Source organism: Petaurus breviceps, unplaced genomic scaffold (genome assembly GCF_028583685.1).
Source record: "Petaurus breviceps papuanus isolate PSGF00001 unplaced genomic scaffold, PetGlider_PUasm1.0 90696, whole genome shotgun sequence".
Taxonomy (NCBI): domain Eukaryota; kingdom Metazoa; phylum Chordata; class Mammalia; order Diprotodontia; family Petauridae; genus Petaurus; species Petaurus breviceps.
Window position 1 is genome coordinate 2337315 of NW_027187314.1, and position 20385 is coordinate 2357699.

Sequence of the window (20385 nt, forward strand, 5' to 3'; positions counted from 1 at the left end):
CACACACACACACACACACACACACACACACACACACACACACACACCCCAAAAACAGCCAAGGAGTTGAAACACCCACAATATCAAGATCTGAATCAAGATTTAAATTTGTAAAGTCTAGATAACGAAACCCTCGTATTTATTCTGCCTCTCTCGGCCTTCCACAGACTTTCCAGAAGCTGCGGCATAGTTTAGGGCCCAGAGGAAAGAAAAGGGAAACACTAAGCTGGAGAGAGGGGGGAGGTTGAGTGGTGGGATGGGAAGTGTTTTAGGAGGGGTTGGGGGAAGGGTAATCCATGTCGGGTTTTCCTCTTTTTCATCTTTTCCCATTCAATGTGTCAAAGAAGAAGCATTTTTACAAAGGGTTATACTCGAAATGCATACAGTCAGTATTTAAAAATACAAGGATTCATAATTGGAATTTTCACTGTAATAAACATCTGGATAACTCTTTTAGATGCTAATGGGTGATAGACATTCGGCTGGTTTGGCAGAAGTGTTTAATACATAACTTGAGAGGGATGAAGTGGTGATAACTGCAACACCAGCGGGGGCGGGGGGGGGGAGGGTTGCAAGGCACTCTCTCCCTCTCACACCAAAGATTTTTAGTTTTCTTCTCTTTTAGCCGTTTCTGCGGGAGGGGGGGGGGGAGGACTGAGGAGGGGCTTGGTGAGGGGTGATGATGAAGTCGAGATCTCAGACGCTGGATTTTATGAGGCATTTCTGGGACTGAGAGACACCTGGTGAAGCCTCTCCCTACTCCTCATTTCCGATTTAAACCACCCTCCTCCCGATTAATTTCTCTTTTTTTTATAAGGGATCAATGGTGCTATTATTAATACCATCTTAAATTTAGTACGTTATATTGTACTTTCTCAACTTCAATGATTTTCCTCCTTTTCAACTTAAATGGGTTTATTTTATTATATGGTAAACAACCATCACCACTCACAAAATGCACAATTGACTTTTCTCTTGTCTCGAAAGTAGATACTCTAAAGACTCATATGTCATATGATACCCATATGTCTCTCTATTCTGAACAAGAGACCCACTTGAGAACACTCATAAGATTTCTTCCAAGCTTCTTCCTGGAAGAGTTTGTTAATTTTTATTTTCTAGCCAAAACTACGCATCGGAAATCCATGAGACCCGACTTATTTCTCTTCTTAACTTTGTGTCTGTAAAGCGAATGCAAGAAAAGGTCAGAAACCGACAACAGGAATAATGTAAAAAAAAGTAACACAAGTCTTTTGTTTTACTTTGTTTTGAGGGACTTCAATGAGTGCTACGTCCGAAATAGAAGACCTTTAATACCTGTTATTTTACCAATGTGTGTGTGTGTGTGTGTGTGTGTGTGTGTGTGTGTGTGAGAGAGAGAGAGAGAGAGAGAGAGAGAGAGAGAGAGAGAGAGAGAGTAGAAAGAAGAAAGAAGTTCTGGCATTCTATTAAATATAGGTACCTATTTTAATCAACCATTATTAAAAGAGTAAGTTAAAATATAATCATCTGATTTCTAATTATTGACCACTGTAAACAAATCTTAACCAGATTTTAGAAAACCAGTGATAGAACCCAAAGTCTTTCTTTTCAGTGTATTAAAAGATCCTTTCCATTTGTTTTTTCTACTGTTTTTCTCCCTCCAGTTTTCTGATCAAGTTTCCGAAGTTATTTTCTGGAGTGAGAATGCATTTCTGGAGGAAAAGTCCTATTTACTCAGGGAGAATGGCCTGACCTCAGTCACAGTTTACAACCAGCTGCCCTGAAATGATCATTGGTACAATTAAATTACCAACTTCAACAAGCTACAATTTACTCTTTTTCTATTTATCCCTCTTCAGTTACTGCCATTCTTTAGTGTGATAGCAATTAAAAACACACACACACCCAGAAGCAAAGTTTGCTGACATATTTAGTAGAGAAATAACCTGTACTCTTACTGAATCAGTGTCTCTCTGGAATTTGTGATTAAGGTTTTTAAGTGTATTATCCTTTGTGCTATTTTTAAAAACACTAATACAAAGTAAGAAATAATTTTAAAAAATTAGCTAACAGTATAAAAATCTAGGTTTCTTACTAGAATAAAGAAGTAAAATAACTTTTTTAGTTTGACGAATTTTGATGTTTGCTGAACTTAAAAGGGAAACACTTTGTCCTTCTTTGCCTTTAAATCATTTATCAAATTAATAGCATTTTATATGTGAATATTATACATGATTAAACACTGTTATTCATGATCTGTAGGATAAGAAGTCTTTCAGATGTGTAATTATTGATTTTTTTTCCAGTGCTGTTCCTTTCTTTGAGAACATGACTTCTGGGTTTCCCCCCTATTTCTCCAATGAATAACCAAAGTAAAACTGGCAATCCTAGCTGGAAAGGGGGATTGTAAGAGTAGAAATCTGTGGTTTATTGTGCAAATTGAGGTTTTTCACCAGAACTGAAAATAATAACCTAGAAGAGGCGAATGTAAAAAAAAAAAACAATTCTTCCTTTACATGACGATAGCTAATTTTATATTGTATTTTCAAAATTATATTGGTAAGAAATGAAGAATAAGGTGGTGGCAGTTAGGTGCCATTATACTGGGAAAAACTGTGTTTGGGAGAGAGTTAACCTTGAACACTTTCATTTGAGATGTTTTAATATATTATGCAATATACACATAGATAAATAAAGCTGAAATGGGCTTCAAGCAGCACCGTTCTGCTAGGGTCCCCTTAAATTAAGTTCAACCTCTTCAAAACATATATTTAAACAATAGAAATAAACTTCATTGGAGTCTGACGACCAATTTTGGAACCATTGGAAGGGAAGACAATGAGTCCTGATTACATGCGAGGATTCTCTGTGATGTGATATCGCCTTTGCCAAGTCATTTTGTTGTTTTATTTATTTTTTTTTAAAACAAACTTTCATTCATTTATGGTCTTCTGCAACCTGCTAATTTAACACTGGAGCGCGTTATTGCAGTGTTAGGAGGAGAGAAAGAGGGAGAGAAAACAACAATACTGCAATGATCCAAATGATACAGTAGAATTATAGCAATTATAGTTCTACTTGTAGAAGAAAACCTTGCTGAGATCAGCCAAACAAACTGATGCCTTGTAAGGATAACAAGCTTGTGGATTGACAGCCAACGCTGAGAAAGGCAGGAGGGCACAAACGGAAATATTTGCCTTTTTTTAACTCCAACCAGCCAAGATTAACCTCCTCAAATGTTGCTTTCATAACAATATCCACTTCAGCTCGATGAATCCAGAACATGGTATATATTTTATTCACATCTACAGGTTTATCCGCCTGAAAATGTGATAACAGGACATGTAATATCACTCTCTTGCTTAGCATTCACTTTCACCCTCTTTCTTTTCCTCTCCCACTCCTTTCACACAAGGAAGCTTTCGACAATTTATTTATTTGTTTATTTAAAAAGAACGATTATGGAGATGTCCAAAGGGACTGATAATTGGATTTCCAGCACAGTCTCTTCATCTGGTTTAGTTCATCCTTCTCTCGGATTCTCGAGTCCTGTAGGATCTATTAAACTGGCATTCAATTCTTTGGCTAGGAGTGAGTTGTTAGAAAACAACTCTCAGAAGTGTAATCTTAATCGCAGCAAAGTCCCCCGAGGTAATGGACCTGGCATGTCTAATTAATGCGGTGCAAATAAAGTAACTTTTTCTTTGCAAACTCCGTCACTTTCGGGAGAGACTGGTGGTGGCACTGAAGGAGAGAGAGAGAGGGAGAGAGAGAAAGAGAAAGAAGAGAGAGAGAGGAGAGAGATTGGAGTGGATGCGGAGGGTGAGAGACGAGAGATATAGAAAAGGAAAAGAAAGGAAAAAACAGACAAAGGAAGGAGAGAGAGAGAGAGAGAGAGAGAGAGAGAGAGAGTCCTCCCTTTCTCCCCCATTATCCCATTTTCAATCACCCTATAACATTTTCAAGCCTAGATTCACACTGCAGGGAAATATGGATATGGCAACAGTTCTGTCCTTTCAGCTTGGGACTCAAGCCGGCACTTACGAAGAAGGTGTGTACATACACAAATGTATGATTCATGTAAATGGTTCCTAAACCTCTTCACAGACCAGCACCTGCTCCTCTCCAACTCTCCCTAGCTTTCTACAGAGCACCAAGCGGTCCGAATTTAGATCGGAAAACTTCTTTTCGGGTTGGTGGCTGGCTATTCCTATGGATGCAGGAGCTGAGCAGAGAGATGAAACGTCTACCACACAACTCCTGCGTTCTGCAGCCTGACATGCAGGGGGGTCTCAGCTTTCCTCGACACCTTGGACCGCAGAAACCAGAGCCCAGAGCCTGGTGAGCACGGTAGAGGATGACGATGCAAAGATGAAGGGGCTGTGTGTGCATCTCTGTGTAGTGTGTGTGTGTGTGGCATCTCTCTGCTCAGCTCCTGCATCCATAGGAATAGCCAGCCACCAACCCGAAAAGAAGTTTTCCGATCTAAATTCGGACCGCTTGGTGCTCTGGAGAGAGAGAGAGAGAGAGAGAGAGAGAGAGAGAGAATTTGTGGGGGAGATAGTTGAAGTTATTCTGATGAGTTTCTCACGTCAACAAGACATGTCAGGCACATGTGCCACCCACCCCATGCCCAGATGACTTGGGCTCCACTTTCACTTCCCCTGGACGCCTCTCGGAGCTGCAACAAGAGCTCTCCCTCTAGTGGGTACTCGGAGGTTGGGCTCGTGCCCTGCTCCCAGCTCTAGCCTTCTAAGCGAGGGACCGAAGTTGGCAGATTGAAGTGTTCATGAGGAATGAATGGGGGAAGAAAACAAAAGCTCTGGAAACATTTCCAAGTGTTCAATAAAAGACCCATCTGTACCTTTCTTTTCCATAGTATTCGCAATTAATATCCACCCCATGCAGATTATAGGGAGATAATTACTATATGGAATTCTTGTTCTAACAACTCACGAACGCTAGGCTCCGTTTAGGAGATAGTTGGGGGAGGGGGAGTGGAAGGACAAACACACGGCGGGTACAATAGAGGTCAGATTAGGTGCACAAGGATAATGAACCATAACTACCAGTGATCACCTCAAAGGGCCTTCTCCCGTATATTCCTTAGTCTCCCCTAGTAGATTTAGAACTGGAAAGCACCTTTGAGGCCATCTAGTTCAGTCCCTTAGTTGAATGGATCAGAATAACTAGACTGGGAGAGGCTGACTGGATGATCAAGGTCATATAGATAGTAAACAGCAGAGGCAGGATTTGAACCTAAGTTCTCTGATTAGAAATCCTGTAGGACTAGTATTGAAAGTCCAACAATCATTGAATCAAGGTCTAGAAGGAAACTTGGAAATCATCTAGTTGGAATACATCATATACATATAGAAAGCAAAAGTGACCTACCCACAGTTACATAGGCAATAAGTAGAAAATTTGGGATTTTTAACCCAAGATTTCCTCTTCAGATTTAGTGTACCTTTTTAATATTCAAATGGCTATTCAGTTACATGAAGTTTCTCAAACCACTATCCATGAATAGATATATATCATATATCCATTAGCATATAATATATATCCTATAACAATATAGCCTTTATACAGTGCTTTAAAGCTTGCAAAGTATTCTATTTGATCTCATCTGAGACTTACAATCTCTACCCTGTGAAGTAAGTGCTATTGTTATCCCCACTTACAGATGAGAAGACTGAGGCCTAGAGAAGTAAATTTATTTGCCCAGGGTCACAGAGCTACTTAAGTGTCTGAGGCAGGATTCAAACTTAGATCTTCCCGACTCCAATTCCTGTGCTCTTATTCTTATCCGTTTTTGCCACAGGAAATATCCCCAAAGTGGTCACATTTACCCCATAGACACCAGTAGGTGAAAATATGAGAGACCAGAAGTCTTGTCATTTTTTTTCCCAAATAAGGAGTTATTTCTGGCCTCCAATACATCTTCTTTTGTATGTGTCTTTCCCTAGAGAAAAGTCTCACTAAAGGTGCTCTCTCCTATCTCCCATTTCAAGTTGTCACAATGACAATCTAGATTTTCTCAATCTTTCTGGTGGCAATATTCACAGTGGGAGGCCTTCAGCCTCAGTTTCAAAAGCTTGACTTGGGTTTTAAAGAATAAAGCAAGCTACTCTTTTTTGGTACCTTTGACCCTTGGAAACTGGAGTATGCATGGAGGAGAACCAGCTGGGATCTTTTCCGGTACACGTGTTTGGTATATTCCCCTCCCATCTAGGAAAAGATGAATTTTCTTGAAGTTTCACCTTAGTACTTGGAAGAGAGAAAAAATTTGGTTAAGTTTAAATAAAGAAAAATCTCACCTTCACTCATGCATACCAAATGGTGGAAGGAATGTTATTTGATATGCTCTGCATGTGTTAATCCTAACTCATTAATCAGGAAAAAAAATTTTTTTTTTATCATACTTCTTAAAGGCAATAGTATATAGCATCCCAAACTCCTCGGGTTAGACCTGTAGACTCTGATTTTTTTTTTCAAAGTTACCCTAAGGCCATTGGGGTGTTAGTTAGGTAAGAGGCAGGAATTAAGAGAAATCCTTGAGGTCTGGTTCAGTGGCCTATTTTGTGTATTGTATTCCTAATTGGTTACTTGAGCACCAGGACTTTTCCTCCTCAGAACGCAAGTGTTCCAGTGGGCTGGGGATGGGGGTGGGGGAGCAGATGAAAGGGGTCATGTGGGAGAAGGGAGTTAAGTCTCCTACGTGTTTAATTAAGAGTTCTATTGTGTTGCAGTGAGAAAGGAAGATGCAGCAACTTAATAGCATTCTGCTCCCTTTATCACAAAATAACCTGCAAGAAAGAAAGCTTGCAACTAAAACAGTCAGCTATATAATAGATACCATTAAAACTGTAGCTGTTCTGGAATAAAGATATCTAATTTCCTGTTGCAAGTCACTTACTCTATCAGAAAACACAAATAGCTGAGCAGAAAGAGGAGGAGGAGGAGGAAGAAGAAAGGAAGGAGCCCTAAATAAAAATAAATAAAAAGTGGCTGGTTCAGACCTTTCAGATCTCTTCAAACACCAAAACAAAGCACCCTCTTCCCCTCCCCCAGGCTCTTCCATCCCACCTCAGTTCCACAGTCCACACCCTTTCTCCCCCAGGAAATGATAAACTGTCTTCTACCATTGCTTTAGTGAAGGCTGGTGGAGAACATCCTGGCACTCAAATCTAACTAGGTGCTGGGGTCAAGGCCCCTCAAGGAGTGGTCAAGTTAGTGTGACTTAGAGTCAGGGGTTGATGATTCTTTGGTCTGCTCACAAGGAAGAAAGTTTGGGTTTCCTTCTCCCTAGCAAACAGAGTATTTCTTCTAATAAATCCCTTAGTTGAATAGATCATAATACCTAGACTGGGAGAGGTTCACTGGATGGCCAAGGTCATATAGGTAATAAATAGCAGAGACAGGATTTGAACCTAAGTCCTCATTCTTCTAATATGTATCCTTCAGTGTAATGGAAAAAGCACTGAGTTTAGTGAGAATATTGGGCCTTGGGTAAGTCACAATATTCTTGAGATTTAGTTTCCCCTATTACAGTGAGAGGGTTGGACTAAATAATCCATAAAGATACTTCCAACTCTAGATTCCATGATTATCCCTCCTCTCTGAAAAGCTAGATGATTTGCACAGAGGGAGTTGGGATACCCACTATTCTGCTATCTCCTGCAAGTGATATTCTTGTTTCCAGTTGAAAGGAAGCTCAGGACTAGGTGGGCACAGGGATTTTAGTTGCATAGGTCTTTGGTAATCATCTAGTTCCCTTCTTCATTTTCCTTAGGGTGTCTGGTTTGTCCTTGGCTCCCAACGCAGACATTGCTGCCAGTCACTACTGTTCTTGGAATGTCCCACATCCTCTACTCCTCTAAAAGTCACAGTGTCACCCACTGATCAAAGGGGAGAAGTGAAGACAGATGACAGATACTCTTCTCTTCTCTTTCCCCCCAAGCAGTTCTCTCTCAGGGGCTTGCTCTCTCATTTGAGCTCTGCAAGACATTCATTGCCAGAGTGATTTGAGAAATCAAAGGAGAAACTACAATGGTTTATCTTTCCAGAGCAAGATAAAAACATTGAACTATGGGCAAGTGACCAAGGTTGTGCTGCAAGGATAGGCCAGCAAGGACTAAATTCTCAGAGTTCCAGACTATGCAACAGTGCAGGGAAACCCAGAACCAGTCACTGACTGATCCCCTTGCCCCAGCCAACAGTGAGGGATCTTCCAGGAGTATAAACTTGAATTAGTTATCTAGAGCAGGTCACAGACTCAGACCCCCACTTAGGAAACCAGTACAAGGGATCTTCCAGAGTAGTAGGGATCATAGACTCAGCCCCTAGAACTCCCAGCTAGGTCAACTTGCCAAGAGCAAACCATTGGAATAATGACCAAACACAAAAAAGAGGAGTTGTTGTGAGGCCTCCAGAAGAGGAGAGCAATTCTATAATACCTATGAGTAAAGTCTAAACACAGCTTGCCCACAAGATCAATTAGAATTCCTAGAAGAAATGACACAAGAGTTTAAAAACAGTATTTTCAAAGAAATGAGAGTGATAGAGGAAGGAATTGGAAAAGAAATAAGACTGTGCAGAAGAGACTTGGAAAAAGAATTAACAGCTTGGCACAAGAGCTACAAAACTTTAGCCAAGTAACAAATTCCCTCAGGATTAGAATGGACAAAACAGAAGTTCATGATGCCATGAAGAAAAAGTGGCAAGATGGAAAAGATAGAAAGTATAAGGTATCTTATATCAAAATCAACTCACCTGGAAAATGGATCAAGGAGAAATCATCTAAAAATCACTGAATTCCTTGAAAGTCATGACAAAAAAAAAAAACCCAATGTAGATGTCATATTTAAAGAAATCATAAAATAAAATTGCCCAGATCTCTTAGAACCAGTGGACAAAGTGATAGAAAGGATCCACCAGTCACTTCCTGAAAGAAATAAAAAATGAAAACTCCCAGGAACATAATAACAAAAATCCAGAGCTTCAAGGTCAAAGAAAAAATACAAACAATCAGAAGTAAAGTTCAAGTACCATGGAACCACAGTCAGAATTGCATAAGATTTAGCAACTATCACAGTAAAGGAGTAGAGAACATGGAATATGACATTCCAAAAACCAAAAATAACCTATATAGCAAAACTAGTTTTGTAACTACATAATTAGTCATATAATGAATAAGGGCAATGGATCTTTAGTGAAATAGAGGACTTCTAAACATTTCTGATGAAAAGACTGGAATTGAATAGAAACTTTGAAATATACACTTGGGAATAGAGAGGAACATAAAAAAAGGTAACTATAAGTAAGTAATCAGAAAAGACATTATAAAGATGAAATATGTGTATTCTAATGAAAAGGCAGGAGGGAATTATATAAGCAGTTTGACTCCACTACCTTGTTACTACAGGTTTGGTGTTGGGATTGACATGAGGCTCTTCTAAGTCATTGAATAGTTAACAAAATCTTTATTTAGCTTTAACATAGCAAAGATATGCAACAAGGATATCATAAAACTTAGCTTCTATATATGTAGCCCCTTCCGGTTGCCATAAGAAAACACATGTGCTCAGCATGGCAGATGTTCTCACTCAAGAAGTCTTGAAGCATCCACAAAGTTGGAAGGGCTTTGACACCACATGAGTGGAACCTATTATGCCCCAATGTGACAGCCAGGTCAGCAGAGTCAGAGCTCATCAGGAAGCTGTTTCTAGAGAGCCACAGCTTGAGTTTTCCAGCACCTCTAGGCTAATCAGTTCTTGGCTATGTCACTTTTTCCTAGTCAGTGAGTAGAGTGGGGACCCCTGGTAGAAATTGGTCCTATCCAGGGATGGGCTGTACCAGCTCTTAAAAGCCAAATGTATATTTTTAGGGTGAGGAATAATGGAAAGTTCCTATGTCATGACCTTTTTTATTTAAATGAGGATAACATTTTTTTTTGAGTGATAAATTGTAGAATTCCCACAATATCTTGTAAAATGATCATTCACCTCTTCAATCACTATTTTATTCTTCATTTCTACTTCATATAGTGAAGTCATGGGTGAATTCTAACTTGATTATTGGACTTTAATCATGCTTAGTTTGGATATATAAGTATTTAGTATTTCACACAGATGAAATACGGTCTTGCTGAAAACCTAGGAAAATATTGTTTTATACTACACTATTCACTTATTCTTGCTAGGAAGTCCAAATAAATGGTGGTAGGGGAAGATCAAGAATAGGCACTAATATTAGAAAGTCATTTAGTCTATAAACATTTATTAAGTGCCTATTATTTGCCAGACTCTGTGTTAAGCACTGGGGACAAAAACACAAATTAAAACAAAGAGAGTCCCTGCCCTCAATGAGTTTATAATTGAATGGGAGAAAACAAAAAGAAGCTGAAGAGAGGGGAATAAGGTGAGGGATGGAGAGGGGGAGAAGGAACCAGATGCAGGGGCATGATGGAGAATTCCAAAGAGGTACAAAAGAAGTATAGCTAGTGGGAAATGGAGAGAAAAACTGTGCTGAGCCCCCTCCTTAAAGAGAACCCCTAAAGCTTCTAGCCAGAGAGTCCAATCAGAGGGACAGAGTGTACTGCTGAGTACCAGGCAGATGCAATCACACAGGATAATGAGATTTCCCAATGATAAGAAATTTCATTATTAATAGCTTTAAAAAATTAATTTCAAATCAACAATCTTTTAAATGCCAACTAAAATCGGCAACTAGGTGGTACAGTGGATAGAGTCATGGTATAAGGAAGACCTGAGTTCAAATCCAGCCTCAGATACTTCCTAGCTGTGTGATCCTGGGCAAATCATTTAAATCTCTGTTTGCCTCAATTTCCTCAATTGTAAAATGGGAATAATAATAGCACCCACCTCTCAGGGTTGTTGCAACAATCAAAATGAGGTAATATTTGTAAAGTGCTTAGCACAGTGCTGCAATTACTGTACAAGGGCCCTGAGCATTAAACAAGAAAAGAAAAGAAAAAATGAGACAAGAAAAAAAAGAAAGGGAAAAAAAGGAAAAGAAAAAAAACGGTCCCTGTCCTCAAATAGCTTACATTCTTCTGGTTTATTTCAGAATGTTTGTCTTGAAAACATCAAATAGTTGATTTCAAATGTAAATATGTTGGTTATTCTCCTTCCTTTTATGGAGAATCACTTTTTTCTTTTGTCTTCACTAGTTTCTTTCAGGAAACTGGACAAATTATCTATGCAAATGACAGCTCAATTCTCATGATATAGTCTCTGATTCATCTTTTTATGGTTACTTCTTGTTTTTCTAGGGTCTGCTTTTCCAATTTTCATGCTTTTAAAACTGTTTCACCTCTTCTTCCCTACAAATAGCCCTTTGGACATTCCACAATTTATTATGCCTTCCACGTAAGGTATGAAAGGAAGAAAAATTCATTTCACTTAGTATTTAAAGCATTTTGTGATGATTGAAAAGTGACTGAAACCCCACAGTTAAAGAGGAATTTGGTTTTACTGGTGATATTACTTATCTCTTTAATGGATAATAGAGAATTAGCAGTATTTGTCACTTTGAATTCCTCCTAATTAATACTCAAAAGACAGTAATCTTACTTATAAGTATAAAATACCTCCTTTCTTTAGCTGACACCATTTTAAAAAAGGTAGTGTGAATGAAAACTGTAGTTTTGGCTGTCTTTCAATCTTCTACAAGAGAGGATCGGTTAAAATATTTTTGTTTTTCAGTGGATTGGGTCAAACTTTCTTTTGGGAGTGGATGATAATATACCTACACATAGGTAGTTGCAGTGAAGGGATGATAATGTAGGCCAGTTTAGTTAGACCAGTTTTCCTTTAATTTTTTTTTGTAAGTTAAAAAAACTAAACTTAAACATATAATGAGAAAAGAAAAAAATTGCCATGTACACAGCAGACCAGGAGAGAGGATTCAGCATAAAGCAATAAATTTCCATTTCAAGAAAACCTATATAATAAATACTACACATTGTTTTTAGGTTGCTTTGTTCTCTGCTGTTCTCTACTTTATTTTCTCCTTCCCTCCTCCCATCACCCAAAGAAAGCAACAATTAAATGGGAATACATATACGTACACATAGATATCTATAGACATACACATATATAAACACATATGCTTATACACATATATGTAAGACTATAATATGCTTATTTCCTCCTAAAAAGGTGGATAGCATCTTCCTTCATAAGCCCAAGTCTTTCCATGTTTTTCTAAATCAACCAATTTATCATTTCCTACACCACAGCTATATTCCGACCCAATCACATCCTATCTGAGAGATTGTCTATGACAGTTCCCTCCCTCTCACTCCAATTTTCTTCATTCCTTCTATTCTTAGCTATGTAGGTTTTATTTATACAAGACAATTTTAATTGAAAATAATTGAAATTATCCTTTTTGCACTTCAATAATGCTCTCACCTTTTAAGATCTGATACTGCTGAATTTGCTTCCTTTATATCTTTTTCCTCTGTTTTTTAAGTTCCTGACCTTTTGTTCTTCCAACTGAACTTTGTTATTACTTTTTTTCTAACTCAGTAAAATGATTTTTTAATAATTTTATTGGGATGACATTGAATAGATAAATTAGTTAGGTAAAATTGTCATTTAAAAACTATATTGGCTTTACCTACTCACGTACAATAAATATTACTTCAGTTATTTAGATCTGAGTTTATTTGTACAAAGTATTTTACCTTTATGTTCATTTAGTTCCTGTGTCAGTTTTGGTAGGTATATGCTCAGGTATTTTATACTATCTAGGTATTTTAAGTGGTCTAAACCAATATGAAATAATATTGCTGACACATAGTGTAGTTTTTCTATTTTTCACTTTTGATTAAATCTATTTTAACTTTGTCTGAGATCATGATTACTATCCCTGCTTTTTTCATACTAAATTCTACTCCTGCCCTTTATTTTATCTTTGTGTGTTTCTCTCATTTTTATGTTTCTTGAAAGCAACATATCACCGAATTCAAATTTTTAATCTGCTCTCCACTTGCATTTTATGGGTAAACTCATCCCATTCGTATTCTAAATTACCATGACTAGTTTCCTCCTTCCTATTTTTTCTTACTAGCCTTCTCATCCTATTTACCCTATTCCTCCTCACTTTTTTGTTTTACTTTTACCCACTGCCTTGCCCTCCTATTGCTTAACCTATCCACCCCTCTAAGAGTCCCTTTTTTATCCTCTCCTCCCTCCTAAATCTTTTTTTTTTTGCTTTTTGGAGGGAAACTGGGGTTAAGAGACTTGCCCAAAGTCACACAGCTACTAAGTGTGTCAAGTGTCTGAGGTTGCATTTGAACTCAGGTCCCCCTGACTCCAGGGCTGGTGCTCTATTCACTGTGCCACCTAGCTGCCCCTTAAATCTTAATCAACATATCCTTCTATAGCCCCCTCCCTTACCCTGTTCCCTCAATCTCTTATTTCTTTATAAATTTAGAAGATTTTTATAACCTCCTAGATGTATATATTGTGCTCTCTAACCCAGATCTGATGTGAGGAGGGCTCCAGCCCTCCTCCCCCTGATTCCTCTGTATCAGTTCTTTCTCTTGCTTCTCATGTGTGTGATATAATTACTCTTTTTACCTTTTCCTACACAATTTTACTTTTTAAGAATCACATCATACTCTTCTCTAACAATGTTTCTTTTAAACTCCCCTATTATTATAAATAATCTTAGGCATACAGTTTACATTTCCATGTATAAAAAGAACACAATTTGTCCTTATTGAATCCCTTTTAATTGGTCTGTAATGTTTATCTTATATTTCCCCTGGATCTTGTATGTCAACTTTTCTATTAACTTCTGGTCTTTTTTTGCAACAAAAATCCTGAAAGTCTGCCAATTCATTGAAAGTTCATTTTTTTCCCCATTCAGGATTATATTTTCTGGGTATGATAGTTTTGGCCAGAACCTCAGTTCTTTTGTTCTTTGATATATAGTCTTTTTTCATGTTTTTTGTTTTTAATTTTTAGCGGTTTGTTATTATAATCACCTCTAGTCCTGGAGTGTGGGGGATAGTGCCTCTAGCCTCAATTCCTTCTTACTGCTATTTTTTGAGCCTTGTTCTGGGCCCAACCTCTGCACTCATTTCCCTTTTTAAGCTAGCTGTGCTCTCCCCCTCCCCCTCCTCTTGCCCCTCCCTCCCCCCTTACTGGCACTGCTCTTGCTCCCTGAGTATCCTTGAGTGGGTATAGCCTTCATTTATTCCCTCTGACTTATAAGTGAAACTAAGAACTCAGCTCTCCTCTAAGTACCCAGAGCCAGCAGCATCCTGTCCCCTGCTTCTGCACTCAGTGGGTGTGTACTGGTTTCTTCTCACCTTCCTCAGAAGCATAGCTGGGCCTGGCATCCAGTGGCAGCAGAGGTTCCCTCAATTTTCCCCTGCTCAGATGTCTGACTTCTCCTCCTCTCCTACCCCCTCCCCCCCCAATCTGGGAGGTGAGAATTCCTGTGGTGGAGAGAACCTGGAGATGTTTACATTTCACCCAGGACAGATTTCCATCCTGGTGTCTTTGTTCAGATCTTCTCCAGTTGTCCCAGGAGGATCCCTGTTCTGCCCCAATTCTTGTTTATTTTTGCTACTCTATGTTCACCTTGAGGTGCTATTTTGTCTTGTTTGTAGAGGAAATGTGGAGAGCTTGGAATTTTCTGACCTATTCTACCAGCTTCCCAGAATCCTCTTGTTTTAGTTATTTATTTATTTATTTAAACAATCGGGGTTAAGTAACTTGCTCAAGGTTACATGGCCAGTTATTTCTGGGTGTGGTGCTGAGTGTCTGGGCCCGGGATTCGATCTTCAGGTCATCCAACACTGGAGCCAGTGCTCTTACTCGCTGAGCCACCTGGCTGCCCCGCCCTCTTGTTTTATTTTCTATGTAAAAGAAATATTTCCAGCAACCAATTTCTCTTCAATGGCATTCATTAGCATCCCCCCTCCCCTGCCCAAGACCTCCACCTCAGACCTTTCCTTATTCCTTTTTGTCCTGTGTCATGTGTTTGAATTCTAGGCTTTTATGGGGAAATGGGCTTCTTCTTCTTCTAAACTTTTTTTTTTTGGTTAATCATATTGATCCTATTGGAAGAGCTAGCTTTGTTTGTTGACTCTTCACTATCTTCCCCCCCTCTCCCCACATCACCCCAACTCTGTAATAAATGTTCTGTTCCAGGAATGGGCATATGGTTTCTTTGTGTAATGAGAGAGTTTCATCAGAAAGTTTCACTCACCTGAAATCTGATACTCTGAGTTCTATTTTCAATATAATACACAATTTATTAAGCACCATTATGTGCCTGGCACTATGCTAAGCACTGGGGATATAATTAAGAAAAAGAAAGACAGTTCTTACCCTCGAGAAGCTTATAGTCTAAGGAAGGAAACTGAAAAGGGTGAGGGGAAAGTGTCAGAAGGTACTTGGTGGAGAGGAGGGGTGATGATGGTAGAGTCAAAGAACTTTTGAGCCCTCTAAAGGAAGGCTTTGGGAGGAGTTATTTTGCTCCACCCTCTAAGCCCAATCAGAGGCAATGGGGTGGGGGTGGGGGTTTATGATGAAGTGAGAGTACCAAAGCTGAAGCAATTTCCATGATGATATTACTGGTGATAAGCTTGTTTCCATCATAAGTTCAATGCTTCTGGGAAGTGGAAGAGTGGTCTTTTTGTGTGTGAAAAATTCCATCATTACCCCTTCTTGAACCCCTCTCCTACCCTCCCTTGCATTCTCTTGTACCCACTCTGTAACACAGTTTCTAGCATATTGTAAGTGCTTAATATATATTTCTTGATTGATTGATAATATTGTTAGGATTAGAAGCATTCCTGGGGTGCTACATGCATACAGACTTTACATACAGCATTATCTTTCCCAAGGCTGCCCTTGAGCATAGATGCCATCCTGTATTCTACCCTTCTCCTTACTTTTCTTTGACTTCTAATCTCTTTTGAAAAGGATTCTTTCCTCTTCTGGTTGTGATTGATTAAGATTATTTACACAAAGGCAATTACATATGAATAACTTTTTCCTTTGCATTGTACTGAAAGGTGATTGAACTATAACTTTGAAAACAGTGGCATTCTATTGAGAGATCTTTCTTCCACTGAGGGAGTTTCTTAAAAACACTTAGAAGGAATCATCATTATTATTATCTGTAATGGTAAGCAGAACAAAATATTTCATAGCATGTATTTTTTTTTAATCTTTTTCCAATTACATATAAAAACATTTTTTTAAACATTTAAGTTTCTGAGTTCCAGATTCTTTCCTTTCCTCCAAAACCTCATCTCTCCCTAAGACAGCAAGCAATCTGATATAGGTAATACCTGTGCAGTAATGTAAACCATATTTCCACATTAGTCATGTTGTGAGAGAAATGCAGACAAAAAAATAGCAACCCAACATGAAAAAATAAAGTAAAAAATAGTATGTTTCGATCTGCATTCAGACTCTTTCTCTGGAGGTAGATAACATTTTTCATTATAAGTCCTTAGGAATTGTCTTGGATCTTTGTATTGCTGAGAATAGAGAAGTCATTCACAGTTGATCATCATACAATATTGCACAGCATGTATTTTTAAAAATGCTAAATATGAATTTATTTAAAACTTTTAGCTGACAAGACATGGGAGAGGAGAGAAAGAACAAAATTTTAGAACTAGAAGTAACCTTAGATACCATCTATTGCAACCCTTTCATTTTAGAGATGCAGAAATTGAGCCCTAGGGTGATTAGTTTAATTGCCAAAGGTCATCCAACTAGTTGGGAGAGTGGAAACTGGACCTTTTGACTCCCCATTTGGTGGTTCTACTGTACCCCTCATATCCTAAAACAATTTCTATAGAAAAGATGTAAATAAGATCCCTCTATATTCAAGACCATGAGTATGAGAATATAAGCACAATGAGGGCAGGGGTAATATGTTGTGAAAAGTTTATATTTCCTCCAGCATCTAGCACATAGTACATACTTACAAACATTTATTGAATGAATAATGAAATGGAATGATTTTAACCTCATATGCAGATTCATGGTAAGACTATGTACTATCACTGGTTATAAAATGATTAATTTACATAAAACATATCTGGGATAGAATATTTTTCATAATATTTTATTTTCCCCCAATTACACATAAAAAACAATTTTAACGTCCTTTTAAATTTATTATTATTATTATTTTGCCTTTTGGAGGGCAATTGAGGTTAAGAAACTTGCCCAAGGTTACACGACTAGTTTTTTCGTGTGGGTGTTAAGTGTCTGAGGCCGGAACTTCGGTCCTCCTGACTCTGGGCCGGTGCTTTTACTCACTGCGCCACCTAGCCGCCCTTAACATCCTTTTTTAAAAAAAGTTTTGAGTTCTACATTCTATCCTTTCCACTTCTCCCCCTCCCTGAGACAGTAAGCAATCTGATATAGGTTATACATGTGCAATCATGTAAAACATATTTCTATATTAGTCATTTTGTGGAAGAAAACTCAAACTAAAAAAAAAGAAAGAAGAAAGTAAAGAAAGTGAAAAATAATATGCTTCAGTATATATTTAGACAGCATAGTTCTTTTTCTGGAAAAGAGGGAGCATTTTTCATCATGAGTTCTTTGGGATCATGGTATTGCCAAGAATGGTTAAGTCATTCTCAGTTGTTAGGTGTACAATATTGCTGTTATTATGTACAATGTTCTCCTGGTTCTTCTCACTTCACTCTATATCAGTTCTTGCAAATCTTTCCAGGTTTTTCTGAAATGATCCCACTTCTCATAATAATATTCCAGCACAACCATTACAACCGTATACCACAACTCGTTCAGCTGGAATTGAATATGTTTTGAAGAAAAAGAAAAGAAAGTATGCAATTGAATTAAAAAACTTTTATTAATGTTTTAATATCATAATTTTCTTCTGACTCTTTCCTCTCTTCCCAAGTAGAGCTCTTTTTTGGAATAAAGCACAGTAAGGCAAACAAATGGACACCCTGGTCACATCTGATGATGTATATTTTATTCTACACCTATACTCACTCTACCACCTCTTTGATGAGAGGCAGAAGTATATAAGAAAATTTCCAAGGGAAAAAAACAAAATACATATACTATGTTCAAACAAGCACATATGTAGTGGGAATTATTAACACATGTAGGACAGAGAGGGTACCTATGTGGTCTACCATTAAAAATAGCATATTAAAAACAAAGACAATAATCACATAGATTTTACAGCCATTAAGCAGGGAATATTTTAGCACTATAAAGGAAATTATTGAGGGGACATAACTGTTTAGTAATGATGATAATTGTCCTGCTTCATGCCATCTTAAAAAATGGCAGCTCACTGCCATTTGCAGGGTTTCCAAACAGCATCTTGCAGCCGCCCACCATGACTCTGCCAAAACAGAACTTAGTTGGTACATCTAGTTTGTAGGCAAGTTCAGGACAAAAAAGGAATCAACAATAACAACAACAAAAGAACAGCTCATCGAACAGATGCGACTTGGCATCACAAAGTCATCAATACTCGTGTATTCCTTGGAATTTTAGGCTAGCTCTGAGGGGTGCTTAGAAATCCTCAGTTAGAAGTCACTCTTTTTGGCCCTGCTCATGTGCAAAGAGGAGTTCTGGGCTTCTTGGAGGGATAGAAAGGGGCTTAGCAGCCCACCAACCCTCTGGTACCCTAGCAGCTTATGCACCACTTCGGGGAACATTTTGGAATTGATGGGGAAACTGTGAGGCAGTTGCAATTGTAAACAGTAAACATATTGAAGAGTGGAGGCTTGGGAAGAACGAAGGGAGGGCAGGTGGGGAGTTTTCTTTGTTTTTCAACACGAAGAAAACATTGGTCTGGTTCCATTCCTGCCGTTAGGCTAAATCATGGCTTGTTTCTACCACAGCTAACACAGCTGTCAGTTCATTTCGACCCTGGTTATGCTGCTTTAAAGGGTTTGTTAAGAATGTGCCATTATGCTCCAAGGATTCGGAGAACACATTAAAGGCTGTTAAAGATAAGTCCAAGGCCAGACCTACATGAGCAAAATCACCTGAGTAATTCAGCCACTTCTTCCTCTGTCCTTCCCCACCAATTACTCAGTATGAAGATAGAACAGTAGGTAAATCCACCCCCCCCCCCAAACTGTTAAAATTATAATCTCTAAATTGGTGACACATTTGTTCTGAGGAATATCCTATATAACAAAACCCTCACTTGAGGAAAGAATTTGGACACTCCTTGGAAGTTGCTTATGATGGTATTAGACCAGTTAAGCTCCAGGCTGTTATTAAGTTGCTTTTTCCATGATCTTTAAGTGAGTTATTAATATGAATGAACTACTATAGCATTCTTTGGAGGCAGGAACATCTTAAAATGCTCCTCTCTCATGCCTTACACCATGGAACCCAGGATCTTATTTCTGATCAAAGTTTAAGTCTCTAGAGTGATGGGTAGTTAGACACAGAGAGATGGGGGGGGGGATTGGGGCAGGGGGTAACTGAATGAGTCATAGAAAGAAAGAAGGCAACCAACACTTATTCATGGCTAATATTTGCCAGATATTGTAAAGCACTAAGCACTTTATAATTATTATGTCATTTGATCCTCACAAGCCCAGGAGGTGGGTACTATTATTATTTCCTTTTTGTAGTTGGGGAAACAAAAGCTAAAAGGCTTAAGTGATTTTGCCCAGAGTGACACAACTAGTAAGTGTCTGAGGCTGGATTTGAACCCAGTTCTTCTTGACTACAGGCTCAGTACTTTATTCACTGTGTCACCTCGCTTCCTCTTGGAAGATTTTAATATCCCACCTCAAACTCCATTTGAGGGTCCCCTATTCACGAACCCCCCATTAGGAGTCCCATGAACGCTTTTTCTCATAAATATTCCCTCTACCCTGAAATTTAAGATCACTTTGCTGTGCCTGACATAACTAAAGAAAAGTAAACCCCCTATTTGGGAGAACCTTCCTCCTCTAACCCACTTTTTTCTCCCATCCCAGTAAAAGAAACACATACACATATACATACATACATGCATGTATATATAGGTATCTCTCTCTGTATATATATGTGTGTGTATATTTGTATATGTATATGTATATATACATATGTGTTCATATATGTGTGTATATATATGTGTGTGTGTATACACACATATCTGCATTCAGACTCCATAGTTCTTTTTCTGGATGTGGATAGCATTTTCCAGCATGTGTCTTTTGGAGGTGTCTTAGGTTAAGGCTGACCTTCTATGGAGAATTGACAAAAAGACATGGATGAGGAGAGCTTTAGAAAGGATATACACACACATATGTGTGTGTGTTTATAATCTATATATGTAGACTATATACATACATATATATTACTGATTTCTTGGCAATATTCCTGGTATATTTGTGAA